Source organism: Canis lupus, chromosome 7 (assembly GCF_011100685.1).
Source record: "Canis lupus familiaris isolate Mischka breed German Shepherd chromosome 7, alternate assembly UU_Cfam_GSD_1.0, whole genome shotgun sequence".
Classification (NCBI taxonomy): Eukaryota; Metazoa; Chordata; class Mammalia; order Carnivora; family Canidae; genus Canis; species Canis lupus.
In genome coordinates, this window is record NC_049228.1 from 66,754,715 (window position 1) to 66,767,939 (window position 13,225).

General features: G+C 37.8%; 1 protein-coding gene across 5 annotated transcripts in view; it reads right to left on the reverse strand.

Annotated features, from left to right (window-relative positions):
• GREB1L (GREB1 like retinoic acid receptor coactivator) overlaps positions 1-13,225 on the reverse strand; it is a 269,160-nt gene that overhangs the window by 210,573 nt on the left and 45,362 nt on the right. The gene's annotated exons all lie outside the window — the stretch shown is intronic.

The window sequence follows — 13,225 nt, forward strand, 5'->3', positions numbered from 1 at the left end:
CAAATATCAAGAATTTTACTTGGGTTAGTTTCTTTACAGTAAGGTCTAAACCCACTAAACTCCTTTGTAAGGACAATAGGGCAGGAAGTGGCAAAGTCATAATCAGTGACCTTAGATCTTTTTGAAGTGCAAAGCAGCAAAGTAACAGCCTACAGGATAAAACTAACATCACACTTTCAAGTCAGTAAGCGAAGAGAGAAAATCATTAACAGCTAACCTATTCTTTAGTGAGAATTTCAAAACCAATTAGAAAGCCCCTGAAAAATATCATATTTAGGCTTAATAGTTTAGTCCTTTTATTTCCAATAAATTTCAGAATTAAAAAACTCCCATAGAACCGTAATTTTCCACTGGAAACCTTTCTTCTGCTTATAATTGTGAGGAATTATTTAGTAGTTTCTATGCAAGTGTAATACATGACAATACCTGCACTGGAGGTGAAAACACAATGTTTTGTTTTACCTTCAAGGTGTCCACCTGAGGACCTGGACTTCAAGAACACATTGCATTCAAAAGCCTTGGCAATATACATGGAAAGTGATCATTAAAACCCTGTGAATACAGAATTCCCATCTCTGTTAAAAAAAAAAAGGGAGGGGGGCCTAACACCCCAATTCATTCCTAAGACATTCTTTGGGTGGTAAGGTATGTGTCTCCCATCTACTACCCTCTTCTCCCAGAAACATTTGTGCTTCTTATATCTTAGTCTGCTTTTCCTTAGTTTCAACAGATTTATACCCACAGATGGAGGAGAGAAGGTTAAAAGAAGAAAAAGAAAAGAGAAGGAAGAAAGTAAAAGGCCATCAAATGCTCACTTTAATATGCCAGAGTTACAAAATGGTTAATGCTGTCAGAAGTGTCTGGTCTACCAGGGCATCTGTTGTCTCGGCCTAACTTCTTCCAACTTCTTTTTGCTATCTTTCCCTCTATTCTCCTCCTTATAGTGACTTTCTCCCAGCTCCAGCCACTGTGCCACAAAGGCCAAACCAAGCAAAAGCAGGCCAAAAATTAAATTATGGATATGTTTCAATGGTCTTAATAGATTAGTGTAGCGTATTAGAAATGTCTATTTTAAAGACTTGGTAGGAGGCATGTGGGTGGCTCAGCCTTTGGCTCAGGTCATGATCTCAGGGTCCTGGGACTGAGCCCTGGATCAGGCTCTCCACTCAGGGTGTCTGCTTCTCCCTCTACCCCTCCCCCTGCTCATTCTCACTCTCTTTCTCTCTAAAAAAAATAAAATCTTAAAAAAAAAATGGTAGATGGTTTGAGCCAAGCTGAGTAAGTATTCAAAATTAGTGACTGCTCATTCAACAAATTTGAAAAGAAGATGTGTTGTTTTTTTCTAACCAGATATCACAACCAGCTATAAAAGACTAATAAGATTTAACTTAGACCATATAGTTAAACTATGCCCCATGAGCTATTCCATAAGAGACCTAACTAATATATTAGTTCTACCATTTTTAGGCTCTCCTAAAATTTTACTAGTATCTGGGGTTCTAGAACAAGAAAAGAGTTCAGACACCTCCAACACTTTCAATTTATTAGTTTAAAGTTCTTTATGAACAATGTATACACAAATGCCATTTGCTGTAAGAGGAGTCTGTTAGGAACTAAAATATCTATGTCAAAAGACAGCCTCTTGGAGGGAGTTTGGAGGCATCCCTTCCAGGATATCAGCACCTCAAGTAAAGCCACCAAGGATGTGCTTCCTCCTCCTGTTAAGTTCTACAAAGCAAACAAAATAACCTGTTGTCACTCTCACTCCAACAATGCACATAGATAAGGGAGGTCAAAATTCCTTTAAGAATGAATGAAATAAATGGCAAATTATCTCAATTATACTAAGTGATTCTTAGACAATCTGTAAGAACATTTACATTTTCCTTTCCAAGTAACAGTCTGCCAGATATCACTCTCCAAATGCCAGCAACATGGAGAGCATCTTAATTTAATTCATGGAGAGTACTGAATTAAAAAAAGGCTCTCCTTTCCAAACATGGAGACAACCCAGGAAATACATAAACATCCTTAAGCATACATTTAACCTGACTAGATATTGTAACCCTTGCAGTGCCAGCAGGGTGTCCCTAAAATAAGCTGGAGAATAATTTTCTAAGAGCAAGAACCTAATTGAAAATAGCAAGGAGTATAAGAAATTTTCCATACCAGTTGTGTATGATGCCTGGCATATAGGTGAACATACCAGTTGAAAATATGTTCCATTCTTTCAGCTTATTTTGGACTGATTTTATAGGACAAAACAACATAATTACATCATCAAAGCATCTGCAAAGATAAAATCTAGGGAGTTTTCAAAACCAGAGAATGTTTGGAGAGGGGGAAGGGAAAGGGAAGAGGCAACAGAAGTTAGAACTGGATAAAATAGATTTACAAATCTGGCTCTTGAACAAAAGAAAATAGGAGCATAAAACATTTATGAGCGTCTTCATCCATAATATTTCTTCCTAAATGAATTAAAACATTGGCTTATGATGGATTTATACCATAGTGAAATTCTTAACAACTTCAAAATCAACTTCATGTTTGGGTTCCATTCTTTCAGGTGATGAATAGTGGGAAATCAGTGAAGGAATGTCACTTGAAGTCAGTCATTTATCATGAACCAAAATGGCTAAGTGCCCCATAAACTGCAATGATCCATTTCCTATTAGCATCACACAACAGAAGGCAGCCTCATCTGCATTAACAAGTTTTATGACCTCCGTAGGCAGAGAGGCTAATGTTAGGAAATGGGTTATTTTTGTTCTGTTATAAATGTTCATTATTATACCATAAAAAATTCTTTAAGGATATAAACTACTGATTGATTCATTAAGGAATTATTTAAAAAGGTTTTCCTCATCTTGGCCTTTTTTCAAAAAAATTTAATATTGGTATAGTAGTTTCACTTTTTTTGGTCAAGCCTTAGCTGGTTTTTTATATGTAATACACACTTCTTTTCCTGTAATGTCAAATATCGTGACTGACTAGAATTAAAATAATTTCCCCCATCCCCCAAAATTTAGGTGACCAAAATTTTTCAGTGTTGCAAGTTTCAAAACATAAATATGCCTTTTGAATTTGGGCAGAAAAGGCATGAAAATGGCATTTCATGATTTGAAGCTAAATAAAATTGTTAAAGCACTTCAGTTCAATAGATTTCCTATAAAATACATGTTAGTAGGTCACATCCAGATGACTACTGACACTTTTGGCTACAAACATGACCAGGAGGTTAGTTCCTACAACAAATGGTATCACTGCCAAACAGAAAAAAAAGAAAAGGGAACCCAAATGGCAAGATGAGAAAAGCAACTAAGGAAAAATAGGCACAATATAAAAAGATTATGAAAATGGGATATTTAGGAGGATACTATACTTCTATAATTTTTTTTTAAAACTTCCTCTTTTGAAATGAATCACTGAAAGTACAAAATAATTCCAACATTTATCTGATAGTACTATTTTAGCCTACTTTTAAACTACAGAATATAGTTTAAAAAGCGTACTGTAGGTTGACATATTATTGAGGACTCTTCAGCCTTTTTCCCCCCCTGAGGAAACATCAATAAATTTGGAAAACAAAGAAGTATATATGGCAAATTATTTTTAATTGTTTATATTCAATTGTGAGCACCTTTGAAAAAAGGTGTTCATAAAGTCACAAATTCCCAGAAAAGAAAAAGTAGAATTAGACATGGTCCATGTCCTCAAGGAGCTTATATTCTGTTTAGGGGGAGAGGATACATTCATAAATGAGAAAAATAAAATCAACCATGAGTTACTAGAAAATAAGTACATATCACAGTTTTCAAGTATCAGGACTAAAAAGTGTCCTTGTTAACTCATTAAAGAGAATTTTAGAAAACAAGAGAGAGGGCAAACCATGAACTGGGGTGACAAGGGAAGAATTCATGGAAGGGAACAGCATAAGCTTGGCCTTGAAGAATAAGCAATTTAGCGTACCGATAATTTCAACATTTTTTTCCAAACAAAACAATCTCCTAGAACATCCAGTCCTAACTCATATGTATGGTTCTGAGTTCCCCAACAACAGCAAGCCTTTCATACTTGGACTTTTAACCTCTCCATTTCCTGACATTCTCCCTCACTGTCTATTCACCAAATGATGACCATCATTGTTTTCCTTTCTCCTTTGAAATCACTGATAACCCTCAAGTCAGATGATCCCACCCACCAAGAACTAGGGGAGCCTGCAGAGTGAGGGCTGAATGTTTATGACCTTATTTATGCCAAGTAGATTTTAATCAACAGAAACTTTCCTGAAGCTTTGAGAGAATGCAGTGCAAAGATAAACTGAAACAAAACGAAGTTACAAGGGGTCTCCAAAAAGGTATAAAAGGAGCTTTTGTAGTTCCTTCCAAGCTTCACCCTGAAGATTCGGGTATGGGTACTTAAGTGTTGTTCAAGTTCTTAAGCATAACCATGCTTTTTACTCTTGTCCTCTGTCACCTTGCATGTAAATTACTACAGTTGTCCTCTGTCCTCTTACCCTAGAGCACCGCCTCCCAGTCCATTCTATATGCCTCTGTTGGGGAAAATCTTCCTAAAACATAATGAGGTACACAAAACCGCCTTTGAACAAAAATCTTCAGGGGATCTCCTACCACTGACAGTGCAGTCCAGCAGTAACTGGTGATTCCCTGCCTTTTTCCCTCAAGGCACCCAGAGAAAATTCAAGGATATTTGTGGAACACATTAGGGATAATCAGAGGAGACTTCCTGCCAACAAGTAGTATAAGCATCCCTAATGGCTTGAGGGGAAAGCAATACTACCACCCACCTGTAATTCATTCCTAGCCCAGCACAGAGGGGCTGGGGAAAGCTGGTTAAGTAATCTGTCCTCTTCAAACATATTTCTCATATTTTCTCTATAGCAGTGCTTCTCAAACTTTACTGTGCATACAGGCCACCTGGGCTCTTGTAAAATTGTGAATTCTGACTCCCTGAGATTCATTCAGCATTTCTAACTAGCTCCCAGGTGGGGCTGGCTCTGCTGGTTCACAATCACACTGTGAGTAAAGGAGACGATTGCAATGGTCTTCAACCACAGCTGTGATTGTACATGAACATCACCTGTGAAACTTAAAAAAATCTGGATGCCTAGGCTACCCCTCAGCCAATCAGAATATTTAGGGGAGGTTTTAGAGCTCTCCACGTGATTTTCTTTTTCAAGTTTTTTGTTTTAAATAATCGCACAACCCCAAGATCAAGGGCTGCATGCTCTTCCAACTGAACTGGCCAGGCACCCCTTCTCCATGTGATTTTAATGTGCAACCAAGGTTGCATTTTCTACTTCAGTCAAACCATTCTACCGTAATTCCCTATCCCCTTTACCTTTGCCCAGGCAGTATTCCACACACACAGACTGCCCCTTCTCTGCTCAGATAAGCCCTGCCCTTCTTGTAAGAACTGATGCCAGTCCTTCCTCTGTGAAGATATCTCCAACCCTGGATACTGGCTACACCCTCGCAGATCCTCTGGTACTGCGTGTTCTATTCCTTATACTCTGTCCTGCATTAGCAGTGGAGTGTGTATGCCCCTTGAAGCAGGTGCTGTTTATTACACTTCTTCTTATGCCCCAGGCCTGGCAAGTACAAATGTTAGATGTACCTTGCTATAACTTTGAGATGGACTTTTAATGAAATTCAGCAAATAACAAGTGAGTTCTTTCAAGTCTAAAGGCAAGAACAAAATAAAACTGTCCTCATAAAGCATAAGTACTTTCTCAGCCAGGAAGGGATATTTTCAGGACTTGACCATGCCTGCCAAACAGGTGCAGCGATCTAGTTCCTCTTGGTTAAGAAAAGCAAAGCATCTACCCCGTCGCTAAGACTTGTAAGAGATTTATAAGAAAGAAATCAGAACCCAGGGTCATGACCTTTAGGTTAAGATGTGGAAAGGCTCAAATAACAAGCCATTCCCCACCATGCGGAAGTAAGAATTCTCTGACCACGATGGTCATAGGAACCCATTCAAATTTGGGAATGAATGGCTGGGTCTTCCAATTTAACTAATTCCCCAACCACCCCATTTTAGGATATAAAAGGCTCCTAGTGCCATAAATAAACAGAAAAAGAAGGGAAATTGTCACTATAGTTATTTCCAAAACCTGAGTTCATGAAATGCTTAGTTAACAGAATGGATGTTATAACATCAGTCTCTTGGACAGAAAATATTTTAAATATTAAAAAGAAATTTGTAGAAGATTTATAGGTCTGAATGAATCATGGAAGGCATACACCCAAGAGAATCCATCACAATTTCTTTATTATTATTATTATTTTTTAAGATCTTATTTATTTACTCATGAGAGACAGAGAGAGGCAGAGGCATTGGCAGAGGGAGAAGCAGACTTCTTGCGGGGAGCCCAATGTGGGACTTGATCCCAGGACCTGAGCCAAAGGCAGATGCTCAACCACTGAGCCACCAGGTGCCCCTCCATCACAACTTTGAACTGAGAAAAATTTAAAGTGGGAGATGTAGAGTCATTTATAAGAGATTGATCTCTGAAATCAAACAAACCTGGATTCAAATCCTAGCTATCTCCACTCACTCTGTCTTCAGGCAAATTCCTTTACCTTTCTAGGGCTCAGTTTTCTGTTTGTGAAATGGGGATCATATTGACAATTTATGTATCTATTTTAAGTGATTAAATGTGGTAGCTTCTCAAACAATGTATGCAACACAATAAATGCCAGAAATAGAAATTTGTTTTTAGTCTGTTCAATTACAGTTTGCCATAAGAGTCATGTCATATAATGGTAATATTATATTAATCTACACTTGGACCCTACCAAGCCACACACCTTTTCTTGAACTTGTATACATTTTTTTAATGCTTCAATGTTTCTGCAGACTATACTTTTTGCCTAAAATGAACCCTCTCAACTTCCTCCCCTCCTCCTCTGACAAAATAAGAACAACAATAATTATTACTATTATTATTATTTTGTTGTTAAGTCTCATTTTCATGGTACCTCCCCTCCTTGGAGTGTTTTCTCTGGCATTTCTACCACCAGAGGCCATCTTTGGAACTTCTAGAGCACTTTATAGGGACCTGTATTGGAGTACACTTCACACCATGAAATGTGAGCACTTGTGTTTCCTTCTCTCATTTGTAAATTCTAGAGTAGTGCTGTCCAATGTGATACTGTTAGTCTCATGCACCACTATCAATGTTTAAATTAATCAAAAATAAATAAAAATTAAAATTTAGTTCCTCAGTCTCATGAGCCACATGTCAAGTGTTTAAGAGGCTCATGTGGCTACAGCTATTGTATTGGACCACACAAAATATTGCCATCATTACAGAATATTCTATTAATCAGCACTGTTCAATCTCTTGGGTAGGGATCATGTCTTATTCATTCCTAGAGTCTACCTTTCACTGAAGTGTTTATAAATGAATGACGATATTGACAAATTCAGGCATGTTTATGCCCTTTTGACTAAATGAAAAAGGATGAATTATTTATTAGTGTTTAAACCTATAAGAGAAAATGCATACAAAATATCTAGCATGAAGGTCATCACAAGGCAGGCAATGAATAAGAGGTGCTTTCTCATATGGTTGAGAAATCCTAATCCCTGCCTTCTGATAATTCAGTTATTCTGACAGAAGACCATTGAAGAGGTTTTAGTCTAAGGAATATTACTACAATGGGCAAATGGACAGTCCTATTTGGTAGTTTAGCTGCATCTTACTTGGCTGGTCTTGTCAAGCCTATGTTTTTCCATAATCTCAGAACCAAGGCATATCTTTCCCATATGAGAATATGAAAATCAGCTCTACATTATCTCCAATAGACTCAGTCAAGGCAAGAGATATGGCCAACAAAAAACAGTATATCTCCCAAGGCTAAACCAGAGCAGCAAAACCACTCCTGTGCATCCTGTCTTCTTCCCAGTGCCTTCCCTATCCCCTCTTTGTTCCTCCTCCATCCTAAGCAAAGATTTCTGAGATACCCAATTACTAAACTGCCCCTGCTACCTGATGCTGCCCAATCCAGTGTTGTTCACCTTTTCCCCAGTCCCTTGTAGAGTAATTCAGCACAAGTCCAAACCCTATAAAAAGATCTTTATCTTCCTGGATGCCCATAGTCCTGTTGCTGTGCTCTCTCCTTCATTTCATCAAGTTACCAAATCTATGAGTACAGTAGCATTCCTATGGTCTTTCCGTGTGATCAAACTTTAAGACCAAATGAAAAATTCCACAGCAGAAAGTAACAGAACATCTTTGGCTCATCTTATTTTTGATCAAGAATCATGTTTCTCAACCCATCCATAAAAAAAGGATGAAGTACTGATACTGCCGGATGAACTTTGAAAACTTTATTCTTAGTGAAAGAAGCCAGATACAAAAGATATAGAAACCATATAATCCCATTTATATAAAATAGAATAGGCAAATCCATAGAGATAGAAGATTTCTGGAGAGAAGCTGGTAGGCAGCAGGAATGAAGAGTGACTGCTAGTGGGTATGGGGTTTCCTTTTAGGGTGATGAAAATGTTCTGGAATTACACAGTGGTAATGGTTACACAATTTTGTGAATATATGGAAGACCACTGAACTACACACTTTTAAAGGGTGAATTTTATGGCATGTAAATGTTATCTCAATTTTTAAAAGAACTAAGTTTTTGCTTTGACTGGGAGTATAGTTTTCTGTACAAGTTTCAGAGCTACCAAGGGAAAGCTTCTTAAAGGAAGTTCTTGGGATCCCTGGGTGGCGCAACAGTTTAGCGCTTGCCTTTGGCCCAGGGCGCGATCCTGGAGACCCGGGATCGAATCCCACATCGGGCTCCCGGTGCATGGAGCCTGCTTCTCCCTCTGCCTGTGTCTCTACCTCTCTCTCTTTCTCTCTGTGACTATCCTAAATAAATAAAAAATTAAAAAAAATAGTTGAGAAAACCTTTAAAAAAAATAAAGGAAGTTCTTTAAACTATTTTGGAGAGAGTTACTATAATTGACTCCAGTGTCACCTAACAAGGTTTCCCAAGTACATCATTCTACTTTGTCTTTATTCATATTCATCTTTTGAATTTGTTTCCTTCTCATTCTGTTGCTTCCACCTTTTTTTTTTTTTCTCTAAAACCTATCAGTTCTGTTCTTTTGAAATTTTGCCATAAAACTGCCCTGGCAGAAATGCAAATCAAAACTACAATGAGATATTAGTTAATACCTGTCAGAATAGCTAAAGTCACAAACACAAGAAATAAGTGTTAGTAAGGATAGAGAGAAAGGAACCCTTGTGCACTGTTGGTGGGAGTGCAAACTGGTACAGCCACTGTGGAAAATAGTATGGAGGTTCCTCAGAAAGTTGAAAATAGAACTACCGTATGATGCAGTAATTGCACTACTGGGTATTTACCCAAAAAATACAAAAACACTAATTCAAAGGGATATGTGCACCCCTGTGTTTATAGCAGCATTATTTATAGTCAAATTATGGAAGCCAAGTGTCCACTGATAGATAAATTGATAAAGAAGACATCATATATTTATATAACAGAATATTATTCAATCATAAAAAGAATGAAATCCTGCCATTTGCAATGACATGGATGGAGCTAGAGAGTATAATGCTAAGTGAATAAGTCAGAGAAAGACACATGCCATATGATTTCACTCATATTTAGAATTTAAGAAATAAAACAAATGAGCAAAGGGGAAAAAAAGGAGAGAAAGAGTGGCAAACCAAGAAACAGACTCTTAACTATAGAGAACAAACTGAAAGTTAGCAGAAGGGAAGTGGGTGGGGGGCTGAGTGAAATGGATAATGGGGATTAAAGAGTACACTTATCACAATGAGCACTGAGTGATGTATGGAATTGTTGAATTGCTATATTGCACATCTGAAAATAACATAACACTATATGTTAATTATGCTGGAATTAAAATTTTAAAAACTTTAGAATACTTTAAAAACTGCCCTAGCAGATAATTTAACTCTTTAAATGTTGCTTTATAGTTAAAACCAATGTTTAAAGATAGCTTCTCTAGTCAACTTGTCTCCACCATACCAAAAGATACATAACACAAGATGGTGTTAGGCATAGAAAAGTTAAATAGGGATGCCCAGAAGCCACTGGTATTAGAGCAGAGCTAATGGTGTCAAACAGGACATATTATGATTCTATGTAGTAGGGAAATCACTTTCAACTGGAATTACAAATAAGAAATGGCACTTCTCTCAAAAACTGGCTTAAAACACCCCTCCTATTGCCACAGGACACAAAGAATATTCATCTCCTGGAGAGAAAAAGTGATGAGACCATGAGACTACTAGAAAGAAAAAGGCATAGAATGGCAGCACCATTAACTGATAATGTGGACAACCAACAGTAGGCAAAGCATTTTTATGAGGAGAGCCTTCTACAGAAATCTGATATGAGGAAATGTTTTTTTTTTTTAGTATTTTTTTAAATTTTTATTTATTTGTGATAGTCACACAGAGAGAGAGAGAGAGAGAGAGGCAGAGACACAGGCAGAGGGAGAAGCAGGCTCCATGCACCGGGAGCCCGATGTGGGATTCGATCCTGGGTCTCCAGGATCGCGCCCTGGGCCAAAGGCAGGCGCCAAACCGCTGCGCCACCCAGGGATCCCAGGAAATGGTTTTTGAGACTGCTCTGAGCAAGGGAACCAGTAAAGAACAAGGACTTTTCTACTTTTCTATAATTTGCAGTTAAGGCTCTCAAGCAGCAGATATCCCCACACAGAAGGCTTGAGAATCAGTGATGCAGAATGCAAAGAGGATCAATCCAGATCATGACAGAGAATGTTCCCTGGCTACCTAGCAAGGCTCTCACCAGCTTCAGAAAAAAGAAACTGAAAACATCAAAATCTATCCTATGTACTTTATGGTTCATATTACAGAAATATTTAGAATAAACTATGCAGACCAGTGATTCTCATTTCACAGAATGGGTTCGGTTTTTTTTTTTTTTTTTTTTTAAGATTTTAAGTAATCTCTACACCCAATGTGGGTTGGGTTTGAACTCACAATCCCAAAATCATGAGTCGCATGCTCTACTGACTAAGCCAGCCATGTGCCCCAAGGGTTTTGTTATTCTTAACAAATCTTTCAGACTTTTGGCATCATTACATAGAAATATCTGCTCATGTGGGGTGTGGTTGTTGCTTCAAGGTCCCCCAAAATTCCATAATCCAGGCCTCAACCTCAAAACTAGTCTATACATAATTTGTTCTCTTTCTTTAAAGTTTTAGTCCTCAAAAAGCATGAATTCAGTTTTTACAAGGGATGCCTAGAGTCCCAGCTATTTCTCCTGCTTCATAGTTTTGCCCAAGGTTCACTGATTCGTGATTTCAGCATGTTGTTTAATACAAAGCCATCATAGTCACAGTATCTTCAAATAACATTGGTTCTCCTTCTTCCCTTCTCTAGCAATATAAAGGAGTAAACAATAAACATGTTATGAGCGCTCCCCTATATTCACTGACCCAGTATACACAGAGTATCTGGTACTGCACCAGGTGCTGGGAACACAAAAGAGAAAAGCACTTACTGTGTAATGGTGAAACAGACATGTGCTCAACAGGGAAATGCCTCAGATGTCCCTACCATGGGTGTGACAGTGAGTCAGAGAAGGCTTCACCACAGAGGTAACATGGGAGCTGCACTGAGTCAGCCTTTCCTCAGACAAACAGTTCTGTAAGACTAGGGGCAGAGAGCATTCCAGGCCAGCGGAGGGGACAGTGTGTGCGAAGTCACTGAGATGTGAGAATGCTTAGGTTTCAGGAACAATGGGAGCAAGTCCTCAGTGTAGCCAGGACACAGCCCTCCGGGTGGTGAGAGAAGAGATGAAATAGGGCCAGATTATGGAATGTGATCACCTGGCTGAAGAATAGGATAGAATATTAGCCTAAAAATCATTTTTAGTTAATGACAATGGAATGATAAAGAGAACGTGTTTAAAGAATAAATTGGTCAGAAGAGAATCCTACAGCAGGACAACTGTTGTTCATTATAAAGCACTTTCAAAAGGGCAAATCTCTTTATATGAATGGCAGCTTATAAAGTTGGGTTGTACAGATTGGTTAAGCATTTTATGCCTTGACCCTAAACTTAAAGCTTGCCATAAACTTGAGATGTTCTTTTTTAAATGAATTTTTTTTGACAAAAAAAAATTCAAATGGCAATTTAGAAAGAAATAGAGCCATCTGCCCAATAGTTAAGGATTAGATAAGCATTTATATATTTCTTTTAAGTAACAACATTTACAAAGATAAAGTGCTGTGATACCAAAGTAAAACAAACCGAATAGCTTAAATATCAAAAGGCAATTTTAACATTTCATACAAAATGCAAGCAACTTAACTGAAAAATGAAAGCTAAAAAATCTTACTTTATCCTTGAAAGGAGTATGGTATTACCATTAACATTCATGGAAGCTGCCTTACTTCTCTTTGGCTATATCTGGAAGGTAATTAAAACAATCCATTTGGTAACTGAATGAAGTAGGACAGGAAACCAGGTGTTCATGCTACTATATTTTCCACAGATATACCCCAAGGCCAAAGCCCATTTTACCTTTTGCATTTCTCAGGAACCAGGTAGGGGCGCAGCATTTGTCAGCAATCACAGACGGGCAGTAAGTCACTAGCGAACTCTTACAAATTATTTGTTTCAGTCACTGTAGCCAGTGAACTATTGGTTCTGTACAAAGTAGCTCTGATAGAGCCCTTTTTGTATTTTCTACAAACCTTATGCACTCTCAACAGGAAAACTTCTGTACCCACATAATTCTGGAGGCAACTGGTAGCAACCAAGAACCTAGCCTGTTGTTAAGGTAATGGCATACCACCACAAACTATCACCTGTGGACAAATATATACAATTTTGATTTAATTGCTAAGATAAAGCAGAAAATAATCCAGGTTATCACAGTGACTATACTTTCATTATCCAGATAAACATGGACTGTTTCCCTCCCTATGCTAAACCAAGGACAAGACTGAATGCAAGGTAAACTAGAATTAATCTGCACAAAATAATTATCTAAACTAGTATCAGCAAAATGGTAATTTACATTGTATTCAAATTTTTAAAATTGTTACGTGAATTAAGGCCATGACTAAAAAGTAACAACAGTAAAAAGTATATTTTGTTGAAGCTCCCTCTGGTGAATCTTTACCATTATAGTTAGGGTAAGTGAAGGTAAAAGAAATGGCACTTTCA